This window comes from Ursus maritimus, unplaced genomic scaffold (genome assembly GCF_017311325.1).
Source record: "Ursus maritimus isolate PB19 unplaced genomic scaffold, ASM1731132v1 scaffold_6, whole genome shotgun sequence".
Classification (NCBI taxonomy): Eukaryota; Metazoa; Chordata; class Mammalia; order Carnivora; family Ursidae; genus Ursus; species Ursus maritimus.
This window is the reverse complement of record NW_024426774.1, coordinates 81,736,995-81,750,663: the sequence shown is the minus strand read 5'-3', so window position 1 is coordinate 81,750,663 and position 13,669 is coordinate 81,736,995. Positions and strand designations below refer to the sequence as shown.

The 13,669-nt window shown below is 49.6% G+C and overlaps 1 protein-coding gene across 5 annotated transcripts in view; it reads right to left on the bottom strand.

The window, feature by feature from the left end:
* The window catches only part of NCK2 (NCK adaptor protein 2), a 147,661-nt gene extending 134,192 nt beyond the window's left edge, over positions 1-13,469 (bottom strand). For 3 of the 5 annotated variants that reach the window (XM_040623664.1, XM_040623665.1, XM_040623662.1), the window contains exon 1: positions 13,369-13,468. The gene's annotated coding sequence lies outside the window, so the exon portion shown is untranslated. Of the gene's footprint in view, positions 1-5,709; positions 5,790-13,368 lie in introns of those variants that run through there. The other 2 variants (XM_040623666.1, XM_008699082.2) reach the window with 2 other exon arrangements.
* Between the last annotated feature and the right edge of the window lie 200 nt (positions 13,470-13,669).

The window sequence follows — 13,669 nt, the reverse complement described above, 5'->3', positions numbered from 1 at the left end:
GGCTACCCCCACTATCACACAGTCCATCGCTTGCTCTCATGGGCACACACATACGACAAAAGCATTTTCCGACGGGCCTGGGCATTTGAGGGCCGCCCTCCTGCGGTCCAGACTGACCCTTCCCACGGGGCGCACAGTTGTAACCGCACTACTGCCTCTCTGTTGGAGCTCTGAGGGCATCACATTGAGGCAAGAATGACCTTGCGTTTATACAGTGAACCACTTAGGATATCCAGAAGAGGTTAAAACCGTGGGGGTGATCAGGCCAGAGGTCCTTTACGGGGGAGCCATGGGACTGGATGCTACTGGCAGGAGAGAGGGTTCAAATGGTAATACAGAGCAGTGGCTCTCCACCTTCATATTGCATCAGAACCACCTGGGTAACTGGTTTGACAGGAAGAATTCCAAACCAGAGCTTCCCAGGGGACTCAAGCACTAGGGCCAAAGCAGGCCCCAGGAATCTGTGCTCCTAATACCTACACCAGGACCACACTGATTCTCTGAAAATTACGGACTAGCTGAGCCCCCAAATCAAGTGTTCATCCTAAGCAAACGACGGCCTGAGCCCCAGCCAGGCCCTGGGAGAACAGTGGCCATCCCGGGAAGGGGGAACGGGGTGCTGGCCCAGCCGTGGAGGTGACTGAGGTTGACAACTGGCCAGGGGGACCATCTCTGCTCAGCTGGCATGCCACGGTCTCTGGGGCTGCCCTCAGAATGAAGAGCTCCTGAAGATTTCAAAGAAAACATTACCCTTCCCTGGAATATCTGAAATGAGGGCTCCCTAGCCTTGGGGACTTCCCCTGCATCTCTCCTTGTAGCCCCTACAGGACCCCACAGAGAGGCAACAGACAGTCATTTTATAGGCTAGTTAACTGGGATGAGAGCTGAGTGGGAACCGGTGAAGCCATCCCGCAGTGGCTTCCAAGCTCCCTGAGAGCGGGTTTTTGTATCCGGAGCACCGGGCACCGTGCCTCTCACGTAGCTGGCACTCGGAAGTCCGCGGCGTGTGACAACGTAGCTAAGCGAAATGGGGCCAGTGGTCTAATTTGTAGGTCAGATCAGGATGAATAACACAGCCTTTTCTACACCTGCACACGTGCCTTTTCCGTCCTCAAATCCGATTCACAAAAGAGGAAGAGCAACAAAACTGACCACAGAAGTCAGCTCATGCCATCCTCCTTTGAAGAAACATCTCTGAAAAGGCGCGGTACGGTTCGCATTTTTAAACAGGGAGCAGCAGGCCTGTACAAGGCCTTCAGAAACAGGAGCACTAAGGCCTTATTTCACAGAAGACAAAACAGAGGTTGGGAGGTTACAGATTCTCTGCACAACCGGGGCCAAATTAGCAGCAGGTGGAAAGGACTGCACACCTCCACTCCTCACAGGGAGCAGTCTTGTTGCAGTTCAAATCTAGACTAGCTGTTAACGAAGTTATTCCAGCTCCTATTACAATTAAAAGTCAAGAAGTCACTGCATAAAGGCCAACATTTTATTTTGGGGGAGGAGACATACACACACGGCTGACGAAATCCAGGGTCTGCAGCTCTGGATTCGAGCAGCTCACACACACCGGACCCAAAGCACTGCTGAGAGCGTGGGCCGGGGTGGGGGGCTCCTCCTGGTCACTGACAACAAGACCCCTGGGGGCCAGTCACTGCCCTGTGACCCGCACTTTCCTCATTTACACAGTGGCTTAGTGACTACCTTTGCCTCCCTCCACCCAGGCTGGAAGAATGAAATGATAGGGAGCCTGGGCAAAGATCAGACGTTGTTTCAGAGCCCATACCTCGAATGCTGTGGTTTTTTTTAAGATTTTATTTTTTATTTATTTGCAGAGATAGAGACAGCCAGCCAGAGAGGGAACACAGCAGGGGAGTGGGAGAGGAAGAAGCAGGCTCATAGCGGAGGAGTCTGATGTGGGGCTCGATCCCAGAACACCAGGATCACGCCCTGAGCCGAAGGCAGACACTTAAGGACTGCGCCACCCAGGAGCCCCATATACCTCGAATGTTTGAGTCTGTCCAAAGAGCTACTATTTTTTCAGAGGTCCTTCTCAGTCCACTGAGGATGGGAGCATTTTGGAAAAGAAAAGACTCTTAACGATCTTCACTTACAGAAATTCAAAAACTTACAAAGTGCTGATTTTGTGTTTATCCCCACAACTGAACAGGAAGAAAGAAGATAAGAAGCAACAAAGTAAAAAGGAAGAGCAGTACAACAGGAAGTGATTTATACAAAACAGATCTCGATAAAGCCAGGGAAATTTCTAATTGACAGCCCTCTTAATTCCTGGGCTTATCGGACCTTGTCAAGTGGGAGCCTAAATCTAAAGAAAAAAAAAGCATGGACATCAACGTCCTATTCCAGGCCAGCTAGCAGGCAGCTCTAACCTAGACAGAGACTAACAGCCAAATTATCATTTTCTCTTTCTCTTTCCCTGGATAAGGTCTAATTTGTGGTATTTTCATTCGCTCTCCCCTGAAGAGTTTATTTTTCAGAGCTATACAAAGATGGGAGTGAGACATCTGAACGCTAACAGATGCGACCAGCTCAAAGATGATCAGTTGAACCTAGAATCTTAGGAACTTTAGTAATAACAACAAAAACTTTTTTTCCTATGGACATTCACCAATTGAAAGGATTCTGAGCTATGTAAAGAGATTTTGAGCGGACCAACCTCTCTAAACTGATTACTTATTAAAAGCAATTGAGGGGGCACCTGGGTGGCTCAGGTGGTTAAACAGCCAACTCTTACTTTCGGCTTAGGAAGGTCATGGTCTCGGGGTCCTGAGATCGAGCCCAGCGTCAGGCCCCGTGCTCAGCGGGGAGTCGGCTTGAGATTCTCTCCCTCCGCTCCCTACCCTCCCCCGCCCCCCGCTTGCTTGCTTGCTTGCTGTCTCTCTCTCTCTCTCACATAAATGCAATTAAGAGGGGACCCCATTACTTCCTTGCAAGTGGACATTCTAGGGGGAGTATGTTTTTATCACAGTTCAGCCAGGTTTCAAAATGTTTCCTAAAACCAACATTTTATACTTACATGATCCAAATATGTAGAAGTAGAAAATTTGAAAAAGCCATGTATGCCATGTTTTACCACAAACAGTATTACAGATAAACCGTGGATAAGTCAGTTATATTCAAGTAGGTTCCCCTTTATATAACTTTTAAGATGTATAAATAGGGTTTAACTCTCTAAATAGATATTTTTCATGTTTATAAAAATGGATGAAAAAAATTATCTCCACATGGGCAACTGTGTGAAAAAATACATGTGCCATTAATTTAAGGGTTTAAGTAAAGAAGAGAAGCATTCACTGACATCAAGGTTGCTGAAATACTGAAATTCCGGGCCAGTTAATTTTCTGTGATGGGGGCTGTCCTGCTGTGTTGTCAAAAATTTAGCAGCTCCCCTGGCCTCTACCCACTAAACACCAGAAGCACTCCCCAGCCAAGATAATTCGAAAATGTCTCCAGACATTGTCAAAAGTCCACACGGGCAAAATCACCCCCAGCTGAGAACCACTCATCTTTATATAGGACTAGAGGTTGAAGTGTCAATGAAGTTTTTTAAAATACTAACAATTCAAAAAAAGGTATTTCTGTATTTGCAAAAGTGAATTGCTTTTATTTCTTAATCCGTACCTAACAGCCAGTAAGATCCAAAAAATGGATGGGAATTTATACGTCCTAATGTGCATTATGTGGAAAACCTATCTTCTTCCTTCAGTGTGTAACCCTCACCGGCCTGGCGTCCCGAAGAGGATCTACCTCTCTTCTTTGGCAGGTGGGTCAGCTTTCCTGACCAGCACTGATGGGCACCATCAAGTTTAAGCAGCAATGCATTCAACCCCTGAGCCTTCATCTGTGACACGTCAAGGGAGCTTCGGTTCCACCCAGGCATGCTCCAAAATGGAAATGATGACAGCCAAGTGGGTGTGATCCCCACTCCCCTTTTTTCTTTTTAGAGGATAATGGCAAAGTTTGTTTACAGTCACCACGGGGTCTTATCTCCTGAACCATATAAAACAGACCTACGAAGAAAAGTAGGGGAAGACACTAAAGCTGGACATGATGGCTTAATAGAAGGGTAGCGGGGGCAGCTTCGAACTGCAAGCTAGGGATGGCCCAGGAAGGCTGCACCGGAAGCATACAAAGGAAAAAAAACCATCCGAGGGCAGGTACTGGAGACAGATGGAAAACAGACTTTAAGATAAATGGTCAGGCTGGCGGTGTACATTAAGTACACATGCAAAGGTGAGACACGGGGGCGGGGGGAGAAGCAAAAGAATGGAAAGAAAAATCGGCTTTTCTGTCTTGCCAGATTCTGTTCTTAAACAGTTTTTTTTAAACGTTTTGATGAAAATTCACCATTCACCAATATCAAATTTCCTGAAACTGTCTCTAAAATAACTCCCTGAATCCCTTGTTATTTCTTGATCTCCTAAAAATTCTCAAGCAGTCTGCAGTTTTTCTGTCAATGTCCCCAAGCTGGCTTCCATCACTCAGAGCAGTAAGGGGGCTGTTTATCACGGATTCAGACCTCTCCCTGCCACCCCCAACCAACACCAACAGACTTGCAAACGGGGAAACAAGCTTTTAAAGTGATTGTCCTTAAAATGGACACAGCTGGCACACAAGAACGGAAAAGAGCAACTGCTCTTCTCTTCTGCAGCCCGACTCATAAGTGACATAATTAAAATATCTGTTGACTTGCAGACGTCCTTAAATATTCAGCCAAAATTCATAAGATATTAAACTGAGGCACATCCTCTAAGGAAGATCAATGTCGACACTGATGGGCTTTGTCCGATAAGACAGCCACTGGCACTTTCTAGGCATCACACTGGGACCTCCGCTTCTTGTAACATTTCTTAATAGCTGGCCACCCCCACCGCTGCTGGGAGAATTATTAAGCTTGTTTAAGTAAATAAATCTTTGCCGCAACTCCTCCTGGAACTCCATACAGAGCTGGCCACAGGAGAAACAGCTTGACTACAAATCGAAGCCTGTGAATTCAAAGAAGCTGCCCAAGGTGCAGTCCATCAGAAACCATTGTGTTTCCGAGTCTTGGGACAGACATACAGACGCCTCCCCCAACAGAGACGGCAGACTCTTGGTTCTGTCTCAGTTCTACCCACTCTGGGAGAAGGCTACCCAATGCTCTGACAGCCCCGAAGGGTCCCCCAAGAACAGAAGGGTAGGTTAAGGACGGTCTCGCTTGGAACGGCAACCGACGTCAACACTCCCTTCGGAAACTTGTAACAGAAGCCTTCCGAAAATCCAGACTGACACTTGACCTGGCCTCTCTGGTGATCTGAGAAGTAGATTTCAAAGCCATTTTGGGACTCTTCAAGACCTGCACAGACATCATAAAAGCACAAAAGAAAAGGATTTGGTGTGTTGGGCTCCAGGGCTCCAAGCACCTCCCTACCTACCCCCACTTCACTACATTAAGAAGAAACCAACACGGCCTCCCGAGAGGCCTCCCAACAATACAAGGGCTCGGGAGCTGGGGAGCAGAGCACGAAAATCCCCGCAGGTCCCTCCTCAGTCCCCACGGTGGTGGAAACTGGGTGGGGACCCACCACACAGCTGCTTACCACGGGACCAGTCGCGCACAGCGGCACCACACTGCCTACAGGGAGGCCTGCGGGCCATTCGGATTCCGACCCACCGCAAAAACCTCCTCGCTCACCCCTCCTCACTCACCGCTGTCCGACTGCCAGCCCCTCAGCGCTGGTTCTCCGTGCGTGACGCCCATCCCGATACAGGCCACCTGGGAACTCAGCAGAGAAGGGCATCGGCCCTCCAGACCTTGGCGTCAGACGCTCTGCGGCGGGTCCAGCCCTCTGAGTTTTAAGGCCAGCCCTCCGGGGACGCCGATGCCCATCTCAGAGCCGGCGAGCCTGCCCGGCCAAGGAGCACCGGCCTACGGGACACAGCACCGGGGAGGGGCCGAGAGGAGAGGTAAGGCCAAGGGTGCTCAATCTTGCTCCCCTGTGACCCGCACAGCTAGCCTTCCACGGCCATGTGAGCGGCTCTCACTATCCGTTCCGTCCTTCCCAAGCTCGGAGCTTCCTCCACTGCTTGGCTGATAAAAGAAGTTCCAGAATGAACCAATATCCAAGCTCCACTCTTTATCGATGGCTTTCCATCAATGTTTCTCATATCTTATACCTAACAAAAGTTTATGGTTCTGTTTACGTATTTTCAGACACATCCTAATGAAGAGAGTGGCCTAGCTTCGTGGCTAAGAGCAGAGACCCCGAAATCAGGCAGCCTGAGTTTGAGTTCCAGACCTGCCGTTTGCTAGCTATGGAAACTTAGGCAAGGTAACCTGCTATTTCTCTGTACCCTTATCTATAAGGACAAAAACAGGAAGTAGCAACACTTAATTTCTGAGAGGATTCAATGAGTTATTAGTTTGTATGAAGAGCTTAGAACAGTAATGACAATGTGTGATTGTGTATGTGTTCATGGATAATCACTAAAGAAAACACGATTTTAGCTTTTGTACTTAAAAATCAAGGACTTAACATCCATCAGAAATATGTGGAATCCTAATACCCAAAAGTTATTTTAAATTGGTAATTTAACCTCTAGAATCCAAAACACATTTTAAAATCTTTGTAAAATGTACAAAGTATTTTAATTACATGTAATCGAGTCTGACTTTAGTACTCTAAAATCGAGTGCATGAGATATTACCTTATTCCCTATAACTACATGGATTATACCTTTCCCACTCAGGAATAATAGTAATTGCCATTACTATTATTCTGAATTGCTTCCACCCTGTCTTTTCAGCTATCTCAACTTTGGAAGGTACTGAACAAGTGAAGCAGAAATCATAAAAAGTGTATGGACCTGCACTCTGCAATACGGTGGCCACTAGCCTAGCCTCTCAGGCCTCCCACACCAAAGAGAGAAGGGACGTGATGTGCCGTCAGTGCAGAATACGTGCCCGACTTCAAAGACTGCACACAAATAAAACAATGTAAATTATCTCACCAATAAGGCTTTACGTTGATTACGTGTAGAAATAAAAATATTTTAGATCTCTTGGGTAAAATAAAAAAAATTATAAAAATTAATTTCATTTGTTTGTCTTCACATTTTTAATGTGGCTACATTAAAAATTACATCCGTGGCTCACATCTGTGGCCCGCAGTAGATTTCAGCACTGCTCTTGACAATCACTTCAAAGGGCATCTGCAGGGAAACACACCACATGAAAGAAGACACACAGGACGTTCTGCACCCATTCTCTCCTCCTCCCCTAGGGGCAGGAGCAGTTCCGAGGTACGGGGCTGTACTACGCAGCGATGCCACTATTATAAGGGGTAACACTGAGTCAACCCCAATGGACAGAAGTCTTTGAAACGAAAGTGATTATAAACTTTGGTATTGTTACCACAGTTAGCAAAGTGCCATTCAGTGCCCAGCCACAGACGACTGTAGTGGCTCAGGGTATGGGGCGGGGGCAAATTGAGAAGCAGGGGAAACAGTGAGGGAGCCCAGTCGTGCAGACCCACGCGTGCCACACTGAGGACTTGAGACACTGATCTGATGTGGACCAGGGCTAGTCTGGAATACGACAGTGCAGTGAGCCAGATGGATTGGCAAGAGTGGTCAAAATGGATTCTGACAGTCCATGCACATGAAGAAATCAAAAGTACAGCAGAGTTCAGATATAAGAGATCTTCTGGCGCTAAATTCACTAAGTTTGGGGATTTTGGAGAGAGGGGGAATTCAGGGATAACCGAGTGAGTCAATGATGGGGACATTAGCTGAGAAGGTAGGCAAGTCAGAAGACGGTAACATTCAGATGTCAGCTTGTGACACTCAGAGTTTCAGGTGGACACAATCGATAAGAAGTTGGATAATTGATATGATTGACGGACTAAGTGAATAAATGAATGAACATACAGATTTGGGGCTGGAGAGCTGTCTGCCACACAGACCTCCCCCCCCCCACCTTATGTCGTCATCTTGCACAACCCAAGCTTCCCTCAGTCAGAAGCGTGCATACAGTGCCCAGGGCGTACCTCAGCAAACACTGTCCTGCACCAGCACTGAAGGGACCCTTGCTCACGTCGCAAAGACCACAGGGTCACAGCAACAGAGTTGCAGAGGGGATGGCCTTGCCCTCCCACTTTGTTCTCTTCACCCAGGGCCAGGAAACGCTTTCACTGCCGTACAAAATCCAGCACTTTCCCTAGATCTGATATTTTATCGTGATACGGATCCAAAACAACCTACCTGCGCTGAGGGGAAGCATCCGTAGATGCATTAAGTCAGCACTGATTTCTCCCCTTAATCATCCCACCTAACACCTGAGCAGCATCTGGAAGCCCAGCGCCAAGGATCCTTCCCTAGTTTGAGCTATACGACTAATAAGGAGCTGCCCTCCCCCCCCCCCTTACCTCTCTCTGTTACCATCCCTGGCAGGTGTCCTCAAATAAGCAGATTCCAGATCTGGGAGAAGGAAGCAAGAGGACTTCCCAAAACAACCAGCCTTGTTTCCAGAGTTACACGCCAGTAGGAACTGAATTGCCCGCCCCCCAATATGTTGAAACTCTAACCCCCAATGTGACTGTATTTGGAGACAGAGCCTTCGAGGAAGTAATTAAGATTCAGCGAGGTGATAAGGGTGGGGCCCTAACCCCACAGGACTGGTGACCTTATAAGAAGAGGAAAAGCCTCCAGAGACTCTCTGCAGGCAGAAAAGAGAGGGCACACAAGGACACAGAGAGAAGGTGCCCTCCTACAAGCCAGGACGACAGGCTCACCAAGAACTGAATGGACCTGCCCTGTGATCTCGGACTTCCCAGCTTCTACAAGTGTGAGAAGTAAATTTCTGTTTTGCACCTAGCCTGTGCGGTTCTGTTACAGCATCCAGAGTGGACTGATACACACCGTAAGCAAGAATAAACACACTTCAACTTGCAGGCACTTTCCAGGGTAATGCTGGCTTCCAGCAATGAAGTGAGGACAAAAGTTCACTCAAACTGCTCGCGGAAACGGTCTCCCCTGAAACGGCTCACCTTCACAGAGTCAACTCACACAGAGAATCTGCTCCGACCACTGTCTGAGCACACCCGCGACACGGCACAGGCATCCGTGCAAGGTCTGTGATACTCCCCTTCCTTAGTGGGACGTGCTAGCAGATCAGAAGCCTTACAAAAACATCTATCCAGCACCCGTCCGGTGTTCCCCATCTACCGCCTGCTTAGCCCCAGGGCTCTGATGGGACGGACTTACCCTCAAGTTCAAGCTCCGTCCTCCCTGGTGTTAGTCCCTGAGTCTAGTCTCCTCACACAGAAGTCAGGGCCAGAGCCCACTGTTCCACGTTATTTCAAATATGAAACAGGACAGCACGTGTGGAAAGCAATTTGTAAACTACAAAGTAACATGCAAGCATTAACACCGATGGTCTGTATCTGCCTACGGCACTCTGGATCTTCATTAACTACTGACCAGCAAACTATCAAGAGGAAACGGCAATATTTAAATTCAGAATGTACTTGAAGCTGCTTCTCTTAAAAACATGACAAACACAAAGGGGAGAAAAAAAGTAAGGTGAAGCTAACGAACTCACTGACCAAGCCAGGGTAACAAAGGCTTTGCCCCAAGTTTCCAGTTCAGGTCAGCACCCACAACCCACTGAAAAGCATATGGAGCCAAAGCACCAGGTGGTCATGCAACTGGGTTTGGTTTTTGTGCTGCTTTTTGTTTGCTGTTTTGTTTTTAAGTTTAGCTGCAGGACTATCAATGATTCATTTGAGAATTTACCAAATAGAGAGGCCACCAGACCAAATTCGCCCATTGTCTGGACATCCTAGGGACAAAAACCTCCCACAACGTCACAGATTCAGAGCAGATGTACAAAGATCCTGGAGATCTTTTATGACTCACATAGCCATGGGAACCCAGAGCCCTAATAACTCAACAGGCTCAGAACTCAGTATTCGTGTGTTTAGTCAGTATTTGTTGGGAACCATGTGTATAAGGTATGAACACAAGAAACCATAGGGCAAATTGTGATGGGTGTGTGTGTACGCACACGCGCGCTGGGGGGGGGGGTATGTAACTTGCTAATGTTGATTACACCTTTAGAAATAGACATACTTCACGATCTGTTCATAGTAAGATGCAGGAAAAGGAAGAACAGTCTAATTTTTAAAACTGTGTTACTAAAGTGGCCTGAAGAAACGGAAAACTATTTTTACTTGAGCTGCATACTTTTGATAACCAGTTAAAGGCTGTCTTGACCTTCTTCTAAGTTGCCTGAACTCAAGCATTTAACAACATACATGACAGCATTTTTGAGCTTAGGCCCTTTGAAAACATGCCATGAAGGGTTTCCATCACTCATCTGAAGAAAGGGAAACAATTTGGAAGTGCCATTTGCTATCCCTCTGGATGGGAAAACTAATTCCCTAAGCCTCTGGGGTGAGTCGTGGGGAGTTTCCAGTTCATTTCTGAAAAAAAGTTCAGCTTACTAGTTTTCCCAAACATTGTCCACTGCCTTCCCCTGCAGATCCAGCAAGCAATTTTCAGCTCCTCAGCTAGCCAGCCTCATTCTGAATGATAGAGAGCCATGTCCACGAGCCCTTTCTCCCCAGCACACGCTGCAAGTCAGTCTGGGCCGTTAGAAGCATGTGTATCCCAGGGAGCAACACAGCCTCATTCAGCCAGGGCAAATTAAGCTAATGCAAGTTATCAAGTAAAGGACTCCAGGTTATTCCAGGCAATCAGGGAGTCTTCAGGGTATTTCAAAAGGTTATCGAGTTTGTGCACATGCAAGGAAGATTTCCCGTGTATTTAATATGGATGATAATGCCTTTCTCAAATACTGTGTACAGAAGATCTGCTGTCGGTTGGAAAACCTCAATAATCCCCCAATGCAAATGACAGGGCAGGGTCACAGATTTCAGGGAAGAAGAGAATTTAAGCATACAGCATATAATAAAGCAAAACTCAAAACCTGGAAACTGAGCGCAGCTATTAGAAATGCACCTTAAACAAGCCCCACCCATTTAAAAGGGGCCAGTTACAGGGCGCCTGGCTGGCTCAGTCCTCGAAGCATGGGACTTTTGATCTTCGGGTTATGAGTTCCAGCCCCACATTGGGTGTAGAGATTACTTACAAATAGAATCTTTAAAAATAAAAAAATAAATAAACAAGCAAACAAACAAATAAATAAAAAAGGGCCAGTTTCTCCACAAGTGGGCAGAGGTGGGTGATGGAGCAGTCAGTTCCACGGGTGGTGATTGGCACCCAACTTCCTCCTAAGTTCCCTGATCAATACTGTCGTGTGTTTATGGGGCGCCTGGGTGGCACAGCGGTTGGGCGTCTGCCTCCGGCTCAGGGTGTGATCCCGGCGTTATGGGATCGAGCCCCACGTCAGGCTCCTCCGCTATGAGCCTGCTTCTTCCTCTCCCACTCCCCCTGCTTGTGTTCCCTCTCTCGCTGGCTGTCTCTCTCTCTCTCTGTCAAATAAAAAAATAAAATCTTTAAAAAAAAAAAAAATACTGTCGTGTGTTTAGGTAGCAGCTGAGAAGCTCTGAGCCCAGGTGAGGCCTACTGGACAGAAAGCAGAGTCAAGCACCTCCACGAGCTCCCCACGGCCTAACGTTCTCAATCTCAGCCTCCCAGGAGCTGCAGCCAGAAGACCACAAACATCCGGCCTTTTCTCCCATCAAAAGTACAGCTAACCAACCAAAGGGGAGAAACAATTAAGGCAGGATTTTCCCTCGTTGGCCACTGCTTCACCAGCATGGTTAACACCCACTTCTCGGGAAATCCCTGTTCCAAACACCTGAACACCTACATAAACCGCCCCATCTCCCAGTTAAGCCCATTTCCTCTTCATGGATCCGCTACCTACCACCATTCTCTTCTTGTATATATAAACGCCGTACCCGCTCGAATCCTGTTAACTTACCATCTATCTAGGAACACCTGGTAAGTGCATTAAGAGTGTTCAGAAGCAAAGTTTAGATCTGTTTTGATAAGTTAAAGTAGTCCTGGTTAATTTCATTTTCACTCATTTTAAGATGTGAAAAGCACGGCTACTAACCGTATCAAACGCAATGGTATGAAACACACCCGAATTACTCTCATTCCTACCCAAATCCCTTCCCAGAAGCCAGGAGAAGCCAGGGCTGGGACTGAACCAGGAAGGGCCTCTCCTACCTGCAGGTCCTGGGCTAAGCCAATGCCCACTGGCCTGTGTGGTTCAGTTTGTTTGGGTCAACGGAAGGAGGAAGCCCGAAAGATTTTCAGGCTCCCGGGGCCCAGCACTGGGACTTGTTCATCCCATTATGCAGACACAAACTTGGCAGATTCAGCCTCAAACCTGTTGGCAAAATAAACAAAAACCAAATAAAGGGGAAACCACCAACCAGAATTGTCTGAAGTGTCAGAGGCCCAGTATACTCGTTCCTCTTTTGTCCCTGAAGCTGTTACAATGCGAGAGAGTGCCTGATGTTCATCAGCCAATGACCCCCGCATCCCGCGCGCAGACCTTCCAAGGCAATCGTTATTGTCTACAAATTAAAGCGTTTCGCAAATTAGATACCTCCACACAATGCCAGGCTAACTGCGCTCACAAGGGAGTTACCTTCAGTGCCTTAAAAATCACACACCGAATTCTTCCAGAACCACTTGGTGGTTAAATCGCCCTGAATAAACCAAGAGGGCAGAGCGATGTGAGAAACTTTCTTTCAGGTGGCTGTAAGAGAGTCATGTAAATCTGGGACAGGACGCAGAGCCTGGAACCCATCACAAAGCGCCCCTCGCCCAGGCGAGGACCTCCTTTATGCGATGTGACAGCAGCTTTGTGCGGGATCATAAATAGTTGCCATAAACACAGTAAGTTCTCCGGGCCGAGCTCGGCCTCCCGCGTCCCCGAGCTGGGGCCGGGCGAACCGGGGCTATTCTTCCCGGAGACTCTCGCCACGGCGACCCCGGCCACCGCACGGTCCCGCCCCGGCTCCGTGCCCGCCGCTGCCAGTCCGCAGGCCGGGCGTGTCCCCCCCCCCCACGCGCCCGGGGGTCTCTGGTCCCGGGAACGCGCCGCCCAGGCCCCCCTGCGCCCGCCCGCCGCCCTCGCCGGCGCCCCCGCCCCCGCCCCCAGCGGCGGCCGGAGCAGGGGTGGGGGGGGCAGGAAGGCGGGCGGGAAGGTGCGGAGCCGAGAGGTGCCGGGCAGTCGCGGCCGCGGGGGGCCAGGCCGCGGCGGGGCCGAGGGCACTGGCGGGGCGCCGAGGGCACCGGCCCCCCGGCCCCTCCCCGGGCGCGCGCCAACTCCGCCGCGCGGCCCAAGTTCGCGGCCCCCGCCCCGAGCCCGCCCGCAGCGCTTACCTCGCCGTGGGCCGCCCGCCGAGGCCGGAGGGCAGCGGCGCGGGTCCCGGGGCGGCGGCCGCTCAGCGCCCGCCCAGTCGCCGCTCTTTGTCTGCGCCGCTCCCTCCTCCCGCCGCTCGGCGGACGCTGCCGGCCCGGGCGGACCCCGCCGGCCCGGCCGCCGCGAGCCTCCCGCCGCCGAGTCCTCCCCGCCGCCTGCAGCCCGCTCGGCCGCGCGGCTCCGGCCTGACGATCCCCGCGGCGGCGGCGGCGACCCTCCCCCGGCGCGCTGCGCCCGCCTCCTCCGCGCGCTTCCTCCTCC